The sequence below is a fragment of the Callithrix jacchus genome, chromosome 4 (genome assembly GCF_049354715.1).
Source record: "Callithrix jacchus isolate 240 chromosome 4, calJac240_pri, whole genome shotgun sequence".
In the NCBI taxonomy this organism is placed as follows: Eukaryota; Metazoa; Chordata; class Mammalia; order Primates; family Cebidae; genus Callithrix; species Callithrix jacchus.
The window spans coordinates 16,472,227-16,488,705 of record NC_133505.1 but is presented as its reverse complement, the minus strand read 5'-3'; the positions used below and the strand labels follow the sequence as shown (position 1 = coordinate 16,488,705).

The 16,479-nt window shown below is 42.5% G+C and overlaps 1 long non-coding RNA gene across 1 annotated transcript in view; it reads left to right on the top strand.

Moving 5' to 3' along the window:
- LOC108591351 (uncharacterized) overlaps positions 1 to 16,479 on the top strand; it is a 69,113-nt gene that overhangs the window by 10,845 nt on the left and 41,789 nt on the right. The window contains exons 2-4 of the long non-coding RNA XR_001911250.5: positions 7,421 to 7,519; positions 11,796 to 11,985; positions 14,946 to 15,136. This is a non-coding gene — a long non-coding RNA (uncharacterized LOC108591351). The remainder of the gene's footprint in view (positions 1 to 7,420; positions 7,520 to 11,795; positions 11,986 to 14,945; positions 15,137 to 16,479) is intronic.

Here is a 16,479-nt window from a genome sequence, read left to right as displayed (position 1 = left end):
TATTTAATCTAGAGGATTCCTTTAGGATTTTCTGACGCTTCCCTCAACCTCTCTTTCTATTTTTAATGGTAACTACAGCAAACAGAAATGCTGAGCTCTTTAAAGCTATGATTCTTGAGATGGAGATATTTAGGTAACACAAATAATTCACTTGGTTTTGGACATTGGAAAGCAAGAGACTTGTATCCAAGCAATACCTTTAGAGAATATTTTATTTAATTTCTTTAGAGATGGGGTTGAAGAGATACTGGAAGTGAATGACTGACAACTGGTTTCCTATGCTGCTCATGTTGGAGTGCAGTGGTGCAATTACGGATCACTGCAGCCTCAGAATCCTGGGCTCCAGTGATCCACCTGCCTCAGCCTCCTGAGTAGCTGCAACAACAGGCATATGCTACCACACTTGGCTAATTTTTATTTTTTGTAGAGGTGGGAATCTTGCTATGCTGCCCAGGCTGGTTTTGAACTCGTGGCTTCAAGTGATATTCCTGCTTCAGCCTCCCAAAGTGCTGAGATTTACAGGCATGAGCCACCACACCTAGCTGAGAGAATTTTAGAACAAAAACTTCCCAGCTACTGGGAACTGAAATGGGACAAAATCTACACTTGCTATGTGTCACATGTTGTTTTAAATCGAATTATATATGCTGTACTGACAAGTTGAATAATAGCTCCCAAAAGATGTCCCCACTTTCTAACCCCCCATACCTGTGAATATGACCTTATTTGAAAAAAGAGTCTTTGCAGATGTGTTTAAGTTAAAGATCTCAAGATGAGATGATCCTGGGTTACCCAGGGATGCCCTAAGTCCAGTTGGAGTGTCCTTGTGAAAGACAGAGGAGAACACAGGGAGAGAAGAGAAGTCCCTGTGGAGATGGAAGCAGAGATTGGAGTGATGCAGCCACAAGCCAAGGGAAGCCCGGAGCCACCAGATGCTGGAAGAGGTGTGGATTTTCCCCTAGAACCTTTGAAGGGTAGTGGCCCTGCCCACACTATGATTTTGTACTTCAGACCTTCAGAGGTGTAAAGGAATGAATTTCTGATTTTTTTTTTTTTAGACGAAGTTTCGCTCTTGTTACCCAGGCTGGAGGGCAAAGGTGCAATCTAGGCTCACCGCAACCTCCGCCTCCTGGGTTCAGGCAATTCTCCTGCCTCAGCCTCCTGAGTAGCTGGGATTACAGGCACGTGCCACCGTGCCCAGCTAATTTTTTGTATTGTTAGTAGAGACGGGGTTTCACCATGTTGACCAGGATGGTCTCAATCTCTTGACCTCATGATCCACCCACCTCGGTTGTGGTAATTTGTTTCAGCGATCCTGGTAAGGTAATACACCTAAGCTTTGGAATGACCCTACAATTTTAGGAATGATTATGATCGTAAGTTATCTTATAGCTAAAGAACCTAAGGTGCAAGGACGTTGAGTGAGCTGGTCAAGGTTTCCTGGCTCCTAAGTGGCTGTTACTGGGTGGCACCAGGTTGCCAGGCCTCCACAATCCATGTGCATAACCACTGTGTCCGGAGTCCCCAAACAGACGCCGCTTTCTAAGATATTGACCCAAACCCCTGTCTTTTATCAGACTCCTCTAGCTTCTGCCTCAATATATTTTTTTAAACTGCCAACGCAGAAAACTTGGGTAACTCAGAAAAGAAGAAAGAAATGCAGACACTGTCCACAGTCCTGCCTCCCCAAGGGAACCAATGTTTACATGTTTGTAATTTATACCCCCCGCCCCAGGAAAACACATACCCACACATATTTTACTTGAAAGCGGTGTGTTTTAGTATTCATCATGATTCTCAGATTTCTTAGTAAAATTTCAAAAACAACACATCGGATTACCATACCAACTGTTTATTTTGCCAACTAAGGCCACTGAAACAACAATAAAATAACAAAGAAAACCTACTATCCAAAATCACCTTCATTGTATAAAAGAAAGAAAGCTTCACTTTATGAAAGCAAGATCATAATCTCAGAATAAAGAATGGGACTCTAAGTTAAATATATTTAACTGTGTGAAAAACTCAATACATTGCCCTTACTTTTCTCACGATGCCATGGACCAGCAGAAACTTCTTTGTAAACCTGTAGCAGTCCGTGGTCTAATCTCGTGCTTCTCAGACTCTAATGTGTTCTGAGCATTCGGGCCTCTTGTCTAAATGAGAACTTTTTTTTTTTTTTCTTGGAGATGGAGTCTCACTCTATCACCCAGGTTGGAGTGCAGTGGCACAATCTCGGCTCATTGCAATCTCCGCTTCTAGGGTTCAAGCAATTCTCCTGCCTCAGCCTCCCAAGTAGCTGGGACTATAGGTATATGCTGCCACACCCAGCTACTTTTTTGTATTTTAGTAGAGACAGGGTTGCCCAAGCTGGTCTTGAACTCCTGAGCTCAGGCAGTCTGCCCACCTTGGCCTCCCAAAGTGCTAGGATTACAGGCATGAGCCACCACACCTGGCCCCAAATGCAGGTTTTGATTCAATAAGTGTAGAGTGGGCCCTGAGAGTCAGCATTCTTACAAGCTCCCAGGAGATGCTGATATTGTGGATCCGTGGATTATCCTTCTATCCATGGGTGGCTGGGCTCTAGACAGTGATACTGGCCTTTATAGTCTGACTTCCTTTCCTTACAGGAACCTACTGTGAACATTTTTACATATGAAGAGACATATTAGGATGACTTTTTGGCTGCATTTATACTCAGTCACGTGAGCGTATCTTGATTTTGATTTAGTGATCCAATTTCCTATTGTTGATTATCTAGGTTGTTTTCAAATTTTCTTCTCTTTCTTTTCCCCTTTCTGTCCCATTACAAATAGAGCTGAGATGAATATTCTTGTACCTACACATTTGTGCACTTGTCTGATTAGTTCTTTAGGAAATACTCTAGAAATAGAGCTACTGGTTAAAAGGACAAGCATATTTGATAAGTACATTTTCAAGGCATTTAACTTGTTTTCCTTTCATCCTAAACAAGCCCATAAGTCAGAAATTATTCTTCAAGTCTCAGGGAGTCTCGGGGAGCTCAGTGCTTCATCAACATCTGAGGCAATCACAAGGTAGTGTGCGAGGTGATGGAATAAAAGTCCAGGCAACAAGAGGAAGGTGGGTCAGGAAAGGCTTCTGAGAGGATGCAACCTCTAGACTCGGACTTCTTGAGTTTGTCTGTTCACAGCTGTGCGCAACAGTGCACCTTAAATGCATGCATGAGAAAGAATTCCTAATAGACTCTATAGCTAAATGATTTTTGCCTGACTAAATAGCATCACCTGAAATACAAAACATCAAACAAATTCCTCAAAATGAATCAAAGCAAAATAAGAGACTTCCTAATAATTTATTAGGCCTGTTTATTTCTATACCTTTTAAGTAGGCTTAGGAAAAAGGTGAGGAAACAACAGCATTTTTTAGTATTAGATAGTATTTAGTATTAGATAGTATTTATAGGGATTAATGAGGTCAGGTTATGAGACTCTGTCATCAAGTTTAATTGACATCTTCTTTCTTTAAAATTGGTATTTTTACGCTTGACTCCTTATACTAACCTATAGAAGATTTGGAAGAAGAGTGGAATATTCACTTTTTTTATTATGTCAAAATTTTGTTTTTTAGAGACAGGGTCTCACTATGTGGCCCAGGATGGTCTTGAATTCCTGGCCTCAAGCAATACTCCCGCATCAGCCTCTTGAGTAGCTGAGACCGTATGCTCATGCCACCACACCTGGCTAACAATGAAATATCTTAACACGGTCTTAACTCTCTTTCATGGCCCAGCTACCACACCTGAAAGAATGTATCTCAAATATTGTAGCCTGGAGCCAGTAGGCTGGCCGAGGGGCTTCTTAACTGCAATCCTGTCAGGTGAAAATAGACCTTCATTCTGGGATGTTACCCTACCAAAGGCAGCAGAATGACCCCCCAAAGACCTTTTGAGGTTCCTTCCACCCAAGGATTCAAGAATTTTCAATGGATGCCTCTGTGGGAATAGTTAACAGCTAACTAGTGAACAGGTAGTTGGGAGTAGAGGAAAAATGACAGACATCAGAGTACAGGAATTCCACTATGCCCTGGTCTTCAAGAAAAATCATGGCAAAACGTTCTGGAGCACTAATATTTTCTGCTTCCATGGTGACAAATATATGACACAAATGTTGCAACATACACCAGCCTGCTGCCCTCCCATGCTGGTCTGATGCCCTGACAGACATTACTAATCGGTCACTACACTCTTCCTGAATCCATCCCAGATCTCAGAGTCTCACTGAGACTCGGGGTTGCTGGGTGGTACCACTCCAGGAAGTACCAGTTGTATTATACTCAATGGGAATGTACCCCTGCCATCATAAAATGGGGCAGCCCTGCCATTGTGCATAGAACATAGTAGACACAAAATAAAAATTCACTGAATGAACCAGATATCACCTCTGAATCCTTCTCAATGTAACGCTTCAAACAGCCACTACAAATTGATTGGATTTGGCATGCAAGTTGAACCTATTTGCTATTCCTGCTTTAAGGAAACACAGTAAGAGGCTGCCAACATGAAACATATTTAATCATCTTTGCACAAGTGTGTGTTGGGTACATGCATAATGTGTATGCAAATACAGTTTGCTTAGAACATGCAACTCTCTCCTCTCCCTCCCTCCTACTCCATCCCTAAATATACGATTTCATAAAAACCACACCTGCGACTGCTTATTGGAATGGGAAGGGCTCCAACTTATGTTCTCAAATTTATAACACTTGCCTGTGGATTTCTACACCACGGCTCCTGTGATAAACTACAGTGCCTGGCAGAAAGGTGCAAAATATTTATATCTGGGCCTAACGAAGTTTTCCTTGGCTTCCCAACCTGGGATGATTGCACCCATGTTTGTGGACATTGCTCTTTTCTTTCTCCTTCCTTGTTTGGCTTCACACCTGTCCCTCTCTACTGCTCCCATGGCATCAGACTAAGAGAAGAATCAGACATGAGTGGTACTGAAGAGGTCATTGGAAAATTCCAAAATTTGTTAAAATTTTTGAAAAAATTAATTGAAAAAGTAACAGGAAAGGAAGGCAGGATAAGCACATTTTGTATTCATCTCCCAAGGTTTGCGGTGTTGCTCAGCCTCATGACGAAATGGGGATGCACTATTTCACTGGCCATGAAATAGTACATCTCATAATCCTGTTGTAAAGACAATTTCAAAATAGACGCCTCTCCATCCATTTACTGTTTTTGAAAAAATAGCATTAATTTACAAATGTTCTGTTCCTAATCAGTCACAAGGAAAACGATCCTGCCTTCACATTTATCCTTTTCCCTTATACTCCCCTCAGAAACCATCATGCTTAGGGGAAAAAAATCTTAAAACAATTCCATTCCATTCCTTCCAGCAGCTTACACTGAGTTTACAGTTTTGACAGTGTAATTGTCCATCCCGAGCCTATGGCCTCTTTTGCTAAAGAGCAGAAGGAAAAATCTTATCTTGACCAAAAAGTAAATAATATCAGGCAATAGTAGAAGAAAAGATAAATATTTGGGATAGATAAATGTTGGTTTGATTCGGCTAGGACCATAGCTTTGGGTTATTAAAAGAACCTCAAGTGGATAAAATTTGGCCCTAAATTTTGTAGTGAGGTTAGCACTACCCTATGGGAAATGCAAAACATTCTTCTCTTATTCTAGTTTTAGAAATGTCATAGGAAACACATTTAAAGTCCATTAAACGTGATTGGAGTTGACAAGACTCCTTCTGGTGAAAGGCTGGGTAAAGCAAGAACTAAAAGTTTCCCATCAGCTCTGACAACTTTAGCTAGTGGTTGATACTATGTGTTAATCAAAATGGAGACAAAACTAGTGACCCCTTGAGAGCCAAAATAGCTCCTTATTGAAAGAAATGGAGTTAAAAATTATAATAGAATATTGACTGCTGTACCTTCTGGAGATTATAAATTTGCAAAATCTGCTTATGTAGTTATTAGTTGAAGCTGAAATTGCCAAACGGGCCCCTAGAGGTGTGATAGGAAGGCGCATATTGGAAGATCTGAAATCTTGATCCCTCTCTGAAGGAAGGGTGGCTCCAGTCATGTACAGCTTGAGCTGGAGGCTGGATAGGGTTGAGTAAACTTTGGGTTAGTTTTCTCACAGTTTTTGTTAATGTGTGTTGAGTGTTGGCTTGCTTTCTCTCCGATTTTCAGACATGGGGCCCTTGGGAGCAGTAACCCTCCAGCCAGGCTTTCTGGGAAGGTTCACATCCAAGTAAAACATGAGTTTTCTGAGCCAATTTGATAGACAATTGGTCTGAGCAGAGCTCTTCTTTTGCCAACAGATAGAAATGAAGCTGGGAGTCTTACAATACCCAGGGCAGGGAGAGGATTAAAGCTTCGGGCGAGCAGAGCGTAGGGAGGTGTGAGGATGGGAAACTACCTTCCCGGGATGTTGGAAACAAACGTATGGTGCCGCAGAGAAAAATCAGCACTGAGACAAAGGATCTTTTAGCAATGTCATTTTTACTTCCTGGACTGCAGGAAGGGTGCCCTTGCTAGCCATCTTGCCACGAGAGTACCATGAACAAAGGAAAACACACAAATTTATCCCTTACGCATTTGGGGTTGTCCTTACTGTTGCGTCTGATCTCCGTTGGCTGGAGCCAGACCTCACAATCTAAGCTAAAACCCAATTGGCTAATGATTTAAAACTTTTCTAAACAGGTGAAAGCAGTGGAGAGCTGGGACATGCCTGTGAACATGTCCAGCACAGATATCTTGGTTAAGTACAAGGTAATAGAATGTGCTACATGCTTGTAAGCATGGCATAGCTAACAGCTACATAGGATAAGGCTTATCAAAGTTATTAGCAAACTTACTTTTTAACAAGAAAGGAAACTTTAAAAAGGAACTTTTCTACTTCCCACGTAGGAGTTGACAGGTGGCTGATGATGACTCTTTCATTACAACCTCACCACCGATCATTTAAGGATTTAGGAGTTACGGCAAAGTGGCGCGTACAATCTGTGAGGTTTAGGTGCTTCTCCATGTCATCTCTTCTGTACCCCCAGCACCTAGAACACACAGTAGGCCCTCGATGCTGGGTACTATTGACTGTTGGAAAGAGCACAGGTGTGGTTTAGCACAGCCCCTCCATTGTCATTTATAAGCTGAGAGGCCCTGGGTCTGTTACTTAATTTTACTAATGTTTTTCAATTTTTTTCTTCTATAAAGTGGAATTGTCATTTTTACCTGGTAGGGCTGTTTGGAGGATTAAGCAACACAAAGAAGGTGAAAGGCCTATCACAGTCGCTAAATAAGTATTCCTTATTTTCATGATTACCAATTAAATAAATGCTTGATAATCATCAGAATGCATCTGTACTATGTGCTAGGTGCTGTCCTATGTGGTTAGAGGATGATACTATTTCTATCTTCACTTTAATAGATGGAAAATGGAGTTTTAGAGATGAAAAGAAACCTAGAGGGAAAGGCACGTGGGACCTGTGGCTGAAAAGAGGCTCTAGGAATTCTGTGGCTGCCAGAGGTGAGACCTAGAAGCAGATACGGGCTATTGGGTTTGTTCCTTGAAGGGATCCAGGCCCTCCTGAATCTCGGCCAGTCAGTGTCACAGACCTTGGGACTGTGCAGAGTGAGAATCCAATGAGCTGCCTGAAGCTGGTGTTCACCAAGAATTTATGGAAGCCTTTATTGCTATTTCCAACTAAGAACTTTTCTTCAATCATTTATGGAAAACATAAAAGCCAGTGGGAATCAACTAGGATAAAACAAGGTCAGAATCACTCTTCCAGATGCTGAGCACAGCTGGTTTTTGCTTAAGCAGTGGGAGCAAGAAAGGAGGATATGCATTGACTATTTGGGTCAGAAACAGCACCTTAAAATATCTCCTCCATAATTCATCTCGTCCCAAATAGAATGTGGGGTCAAATTGCAGACCCTAAACCTTTTCATCCCTTCTCCTCCCCCTCCTTCTCTTCTTCTTCCTTTTCTTCTTCTTTTTCTTATCTCATGGAATTGGTATGAAAAATTAAGGATTTTATTCCATAAAGGCAAAAAAAATATCTCTCTGGGGTGGTAGATACTGCAATCCCAGAAACAAGCTGGAACGCACTGAGGGCTTCCTTATATGCCTAAATGCAGGCTGCTCTTCCTCTGCCTCTGTTTTATAGTTGGTGGGGCCATTGCCCTGGGAACAAAAAGGAAAATGGGAACAATCCTAATTTTAATATTCATAACTCATGAGCAGGCTGAAGTTTTTTTTTTAAATAAGTTAATGGTTGTCCTTTGAACTTAGAGTACCCCTCTTACCCAGGGGGCTTTAGAGGGGTTTGAGAAGAGCCAACCAGCCAAGATCACCCTTCCCACTCCATGACCTCTAGATAGCACCCTGCCTGGGAACTCGACAGAGAGAATGCATCTGTCCAACCCACACTGGCTATCTCCAGGAGTCCAGAAGAGCATGACTCTTGCTGCCAGCAACAGATCTAAAGCTGCCAGTAATCCATGTGTAACTGTAGAAAGGACTACTGGAGGGGGTTATGACCAGATTGGCACAATCACATATTTGGCATTCTCATATGCTGTTCATAACACAAATCCATCAGTCCTCCTTTTGGGGATACACCCCGGAATGGCCGGAAGAGACAGACTGGGGCCCACTGTTCTGAAGTGTGGTATGGTGGTGGTGTGCCTGGGAGGGGTAGCAGGCACATATTCCTGATGGGAAGCCACCTTGACTGATCCCAGGGTCCCCACCTCCTCCTGAAAGCAGACGAGAAAGCCTGGGTTTGTACTCTGATTGCCAGTGTGCCTAAGAGTCTAGAATAGATTTCAGTGAGACGGAAGAATGATTATTTAAATGATACAAGCGTTCGCTTTTAAAGTGTGGGAGAAGGAAAGCGTGGAATTTAAAATGCCCTTGAGTCTGCCCATGGGAAAGAGTTTAGGGAGTGACACAGAGCAGAAAGGAAGGCTTTTAGGGGGGAACCAAAGACTATTAGAGTTCTTTTTGGGAATGGTAATGAGCTATTGAAAAATGAGGCCTGAGAAGAAAAAGCAAGAGGGGAGAAGTCTGTGATAGAAAGGTAAATGAGTCATCTGATGAGTTGAGTGCATCTCAATCTTCAGGGTGCATTAGAATCAGAGGGAGGCAGGAAGGTGACTATAAAGTGCCTTTCCCTAGGACCTCTTGAGGCTTCAACGCAATGGGTCTGGGCCATGGTTTGATCACGATGTGGGCACTCTGCAAAGCACTCCTTAAAATACACTAAATAGGGCATAGAATCAAGAAACCCAGAAAAATTTCTAGGCCCAGAATGAGTGGAGGGCAATGGTTGAAAGGGCAGCTGCCGAGGTGGTAGGTCCCTGTCTTATAAGGACAGGTTGCAGGGTACACGAGGGGCCGAAGAATCCCAGGGTGGACTGAGGACAGTGTGGAATGCCTGGGAGGCTGGGGTGTGGAATGCATGAGAAAGTTGCTCCAGGACTCCCTGCTCCCCCAGGGTGCAGATCATTTAATGGTCTGCAAATGATTTAACATGCCCCCTAGTCAGGGTTCCCAGGGTAAATTGTCTCCATTCCCATCATAGAGGAGCTGTGCTGTCCAACAGCTAAGAGGCGGGGAGCCACTGTGCTGGGATGCTTTGGCCAGAATGTTGCTGGAAGTGGCACTGTAGCAATTACTGGTTAAGAACTAACTGCAATTATTAATTATGACCCTAACAACAGTTGAGGTCCTGCATAATTCTTTCTGTGGGCCGCCTTTTGCCTGTGGAGCCCAATTTCGCAAACATCTCATTAGTCTTATAATAGTTCTTATATATATATACATATATATATATATATATATATATATTTTTTTTTTTTTTCCAAAGTCAGTTGTATGTAAAAAAAGGATTTCGGTGAGAAGTAGATTTATTTTTAGCCAAGAGGTGGCAATACCCAAGCTTTCCTTCTCAGTGCAGGGCTCATTTCTCTTTCTCTATTTAAATATTCAGATCTATTACTATATTGAACTGAGATTTGGTTTATTCGGGTAGAAGTAGCTAAATAAAGATACACACTTAGAAACTCATAACATCATATGTTTAAGTGCTGGAACAAGGTCTAAGTTAAAATTGGACTTTTTGATTTTCACTGTAGATAGAGTTCAGAAATACTGTCATAGTTTAAAAAAAATCAAAATGTTTCACCTCCGGGAGAAAATGAAACTCTGTGATATAATACATGGTGCTTGTGATTTTATTCAACAGTTTAATCTTTACATACAAACAAAACCACCAGAGCAGAAGCTTGTTTCTTAAAAACAAGAGTGGCGAGTATGATAATGAATGCCCTGAAAACATCTCTGTTCATCCTATGGAATTCTCTTTCTGAATTCTCATGTGGCTTTCCCTAACATGGAGCAGGGGGCTTTAAGTCACATTGCCTCCCAACTGCTATGCCTAAACTGTTTCTAGAAGCACTGAGTCCCCTCCGCTGCTGCTGCAGATTTAGCTTTGGGCTGGGGAGAATGTGGGGAGAAGTCATTTGCATTAAAAAACACTAGCTGTCTATTCCCATTAGAAAAAACACTCGGTGTTTTAGTGCAAATTATTTTAAAAGGGCAGATAACTTATGGATGCAGAAAGGGTAATCCACAAAGATGTATGCAATTTTGTTCAGTTGATATCCTCAGGGCGAAAACATCAAGGATAACAAGTGTACTAAATACAAACAGACACAATCATAAAATATGACACCCATGATTAAGATACCCTTTTCAAGGGTCCTTGGCACTTAGGAGGGAAGCTGCCTTGTTAATATCAGGGCCCATTATTTTCTAGGATTCAGAGGCAGGTTGAAATGATCTCTATTTTAGTGACTGTATTCTTAAAAGGTTGTGAAATTCTGGGGCTTTAATCAGACTAGCCTAGAATCACAGCTCTGGGGCAGAGAGGGTATTAGTGTTAAGGGTTATGAGCTCAGTCTTTGGAGCTGGACAGATCTGGTTTTGAATCCCAGCTCTGACACTTAGATGTCATCTTCTCTGAAGTCTAGGGGTCTTCATCTGCAAATGAGAAATTGAGGTTGTTGAGATGATTAAACACAACAAAACAAAACTAAAAACCCAGATGTAAAGTGCTTAGTGTAGTGCCTGGCACAGGAGAAAAAAAAAAAAAAAAAAAGTGTGTGTGTGTGTGTGTGTGTGTGTGTGTGTCTCCTAGTGCCTGATTACAGAAAAGATTGGAGAATTTTTAAAATGCACTATCCACTGACATATGAAGGAAAGAGATTTTTATGGTTTAAGAAAAATCACACCAAAATCTTGGTATTTTAGGTAGAGAAAAATGGAAGCGCATAACTCTGCGTTTGTGGATGGCACTGTTCATAGCCAAGGCTTAGGTATATCTCTTTCATTTATCTGAGAGTAACAGTTAAAGTTCTTGAGCATTTGCTTGATGCCAAGTGCCCTCTAAATGCTTTATATGTGTTGTTTCATGTAATCTTCAAAACATCTTCCTGAGTAGGCACTAATACTATCACAGTAGTAGCCAGTCAGGCATGAGCAGGGCAGGAGAGGGCTTCCCCGACCCCCCACCAAGAATGTCAGACGACCATCCGGTGACTATCCGGCCGTTAACTGTCTCTCTAAAATAATGATTGTTCACAGCCGGCACCAGGGAAAGGCAGTCTCCCAATACAAACACCTTAAAATGGCGATTAGCAGCTTCCCAGTAAGATGTCAGGAGTTGGGCGAGTGGGCTCACGCATGCGCATTAAGAGGCAAAATGGCGGTGCTTAACTGGTATATGACCTCCTAGGGACGTTCCACCGGTGAGAGAAGACTGCTTCAGGTAAACGTGCGTGCAACTCCAGTGAACACACTGCACATACTCCCCTCTCAAGTGCTGAGAGGCCACTGTGCACGTGGACAGCCCACCCCAGGGGAAGAATCAGAAGAGGACACGAGACCCCAGAAGCATGCCAGCATGGAAAACTCAAGTCAGAAAGGTGAAGCCAGGCCCCTGATCTCTCATTGCCCTCTTGGGCCTCTTCCAAGTGTATTTTATTTCCTTTTGTCCCTTCTCTAATTAATAAACTTTCGCCTCCCTGGTTCAAGCAGGTCTCCGGCCTCAGCCTCCCGAGTACAGGTACGCGCCACCACGCCCAGCTAATTTTTGTATTTTTAGTAGAGACGGGGTTTCACCATGTTGGCCAGGACGGTCTCTATCTTTTGACCTCATGATACAGGCATGAGCTACCGCGCCCAGCACCTCAGTCTCTCTTTATGTCTTCTGCCCCTCAGTCGAATTCTTTCTTCTGAGCAGGCAAGAATTGAGACTGCTGCAGATCCCTACAGATTCGCAGCCACTGCTAACAATACTATCCCCATTCCACAGGGCAAGAAACATAGGAACAGAGAAGCAAAATATTGATAATTTGTCCAAAGTCACAAAGCTAGCAAGAAGTGGAACCTGTATTTAAATTCAGGCACTTACTCCAGAGACTACCCCATTTTTCTTTTTTTCTTTTTCTTTCAGCTTTCCCAGGTTGAGCAGAGTCTACTTTCTTAACCACGATACTGTGTGTTTGATTTATTTGTACATCTCACAGCATCATAAACACCTAGCGCTTTGCATCTAGTGGACATTGAATATTTATTCAATGATTTTTTTTTTTTAAAGAATGCAAGCCTTTGCTGTGAACGTGAGGGAGAAGGAAAGGGTTAACGTGTTTCCATCAGATTCTAGAACAATAAAGTCCAGTCGAGGGACTGCATCTTACCAAAGCCGAATGGCATAACCCTATTTATGGAGCCGTGCAGGCAGTGAGCAAGTGAGTGAACATGGTTTAAGACTTAAACCTGGAACCAGAAGAATACCAATAGCAAATGCATGCTGGTTATTTCCTTCTGCACAACAGCTACAAAATAACCTGGAACGTTAAGACCAATGTGATCACTGAACTTCTGTGAAATTATCATGATCTAGTGGAAAGGCCGCAGGATTGGGTCCGACTAGACCTAGATAAAACATCGAATTCCACCTCTTCCCAGCTGTGTGGCTTTGGGTACATTATGTAGCATCTCTGAGCCTTAGTATGCCCAATTTGAAAAGGAGGGGGTGTGCAACAAAAATACTAACTCCTAGCTTTCCAACATGATACTGTGTTCATAATGAAACACTGGAGAAGTATGCATTAAGTAACACTAGATTTTACAACAGAAAACTCCCACATCTCTAGCTACTAAAACATATCAGTGTGAGCAACAGACTTTTTTTTTTTTTCTTTTCTCTGAAGGGGTCTTCCTAACTGGCAGGTAGCTCCAGTCTCTGTGGTAATTTAGAAAGTGAAGGCCCTTTCATCTGTGGCTCCTCCACCTCCACAGGTTTGCTGTGTAAGGGGAAAGAGCATGGAAAACTCCTGTGGGAGGTTTCTATGGACCAGAAAGTGGCTCAGTCCCATGGCCACACCCAAGTGCAGGGATACAAGGGATACTGCAGTCTAGTAATGTCTGCAGGCATAAAAGGGAATAGTTTTGATCATTGACTGGCAATTCTAACTCCCATTTTTTCCACTGGGCTGTTGTGAGATAAATAAGTGAAAGCAGAGGAGATGACTCTGTTATCATAAAACTCTATGATATTGTAGTCAATTCCTAATGTAGATGCCCAAACATAGGAATATCCTAAACAACGGAAATGTAAAGCTCTCATCCACGTGTAAATGCCAATACCAAAAACAGTTTGCCAAGGCACATGGTGCATGGTGATGGTCCCAACAGGTGAGCAGGCTGACGGCAATTCAGTGTGGTCAGGTAGAGTGGTAGCGGTAACACACGACTCCATTAGAGGCTGTCTGATCACGTGAAAGGCTCGCAGACTCTTAGGACATTGGTCATTGACTACTGTGCAATAGATAAGAAAAAGTTGAATAGGAAATTTGAAAGGAAAAGCATAGCAAGGGCCAAAAATGGTACAGATGGATCTTTGAGAAAGAGCTGTTGTCTCCTCTTTCCTTTCTATCTGAATGCTGTAACAACTTCTGAGGATAAGTGAATTTGCCATTTCTCCCTGTGCAATTAAGAAGGATTTCTCAGTGATGAGCAGCTTCATAGATTTTTCATTATAACGTGATTTGTTTTTGTTTGGGTCATCTTTAAGGAAGTGGATGTGTACTGAATATCCCAATTTTCCAGGAAAGAATTAAGTGATATGTATTCATTTGTTTCCATCACTAAATGTTTTGCATTTTATCTGTGATATATCATTTTTGTTTTAACATAAATCCAAATGTATTTAGGGAATACAGAATGATGTTTAATACTTTTTTTGGTGAATTCCAATGATATATAATGTGTATATTAAATAAAGGATTTTCTATGGCATACTCTTTTTAAACTCCTTTATTTCTTACCATTCTTTATGTCACATATTATGTGCCATTCTTTACCTGGTAAAACACCTTTTGTTCAATTATTGTACTCTTTGTTATATATACTATATATATTATATATAGAGAGAGTGAGAGAGAGAGAGAACAGGATAAAAACATTCCATTTTTTAAAAGAGTGACTGATAATTTTTTTTGAGAGAGAACTGCCTTTAGGAATGTCTGCTTGGGGCAGGAGAGACCTCATAGACATGGACAGATGAACGGATTAAGGAAGAGAGACCACTGCTTTGAGGGAAGAGCTGAGTGAAGAGGAGAGTGAAGGAAAACTCAGTGAGACGGCTAGACTAGGAGAGTGAGGGCCAGGAAGGCCCCATGGAGGTTGTAGCAGGCAGCCTTCAAGATGCCCCCGTTTCCTGCTATTCACACCCAGTGTTCGCACAATGTAACCCTCTTCCACGTTGTACCAGGGATGGTTTGTGTGGCCAATTAGGATATGACAGGAATGGTGTTGTGTCACTTTCAAGATTAAAGGAGCATGGCTTCTTCTTAGGACCTCTCTCTCTTTCTGTGAGCAGCTATGGAGGAGCTCATGTGTCTAGGAGCTGAAGACTGGACAGCAGCCAATAAGGAACTGAATTCTGTCAGCAACTATCTGAGTGAGCTTTCAAGAAGCTCCATTGGCACTGGGTGAATCTTGAGGTGACTGCAGCCCCATGAGAGCCACTGAGCCAGAACCACCCAGAGGAGCTGCTCCTAGATTGCTCAGGTAATAAGTGTGCACTCTTTTAAGTTAGTCATGTTGGGGGGGAATTTGTTATGCAGCAATAGCTAACAAATAAAGTGGGAGAGGAGCCAAAGAGCATATTACTCACAGTGATGTCTGTTTTATGGAGCGTTCTGAGTGGAAAACGGACTCTGATCCTGTCTTAGTCCAATCAGGCTACAATAACAAACTACTACAGACTTGGTAGTGAATATGGTTTGAATATATGTCCCCATTAAAACTCATGTTGAAATGTAATCCCTAATGTTGGAGGTGGGGCCTGATGGGAGTGATTGGTCATAGGGGCAGATCCCTCATGGCTTGGTGCTGTCCTCACAATAGTGAGTGAGTTCTTGCAAGATCTCCTCCTTCACCCCCGACTCTCTCTTTCTCTTGCTCCTTCTCTGGCCATGTGATATGTTGGCTCCCTCTTTGCCTTCTGCCATGATTGAAAACTTCCTGAGGCCTCCCCAGAAGCTGGGCAGATGCCAGTGCCATACTTCCTGTACAGCCTGTGAACCGTGAGCCAATTAAACCTCTTTTCTTTACAAATTACCTAGTCTCAGGGGTTTCTTTATAGCAGTGCAAGAATGTCCTATTACAGTAGTTTATAAACAACAAAAATGTATTTCTTACCATTCTGGAGGCTGAGAAGTCCAAGGTTAAGGTACTGGCAGATTCATTATCTGGAGAAGGCCTACTTTATGGTTCACGAGTGGTCCTTTCTTGCCATGTCCTCCCATGGTGGAAGGGATGAGGAGGGTCTCTCAGGCCTCTTTTATAAGGGCACTAATCCCATTTATGAAGGTCTTGCCATTATGACCCAACAACCCCATAGTCTGTATCTCCTAATACCATCACCATGGGGGTGAGGATTCCAACCCATGAATTTTGGGAGAATCCAGACCATAGCAGATGCACATTTATCTTTAGACTCTGGGTCACACTTTATGTACCTGGGCAGCAAAGAAACCAGGAGAGGGAGACTTGAGTACCTTGAAGGTCTTGGGGCTTTGAATTTTCCTCTGAGATGATTTAGATGGGCCCCAGTTGAGCTGAGGATAGTCTTCTTGAAACAGACACAATTGCCAAAAATTCTGGCTCAAATTGGCAATGTGTTACCGTGTAAGGTGATAAGTAAGGAGCGTCTTTCTTGCAACCAACAGAAAACCTGCTCAGACTGGCTTATGCACAACAGGGCTTTAATTGTTTGCTGTAACTGAAAGGGCCAGAGATGGGTTGGCTTCAGGAGGGTTGGATCCAGTGGCTTCACAGTATATCCCCTGGTTTGGCTCCACCTGCCTCTCTGGTCTCCTCGGAGTTATCACCCCAAGTCTGGCTTCCGA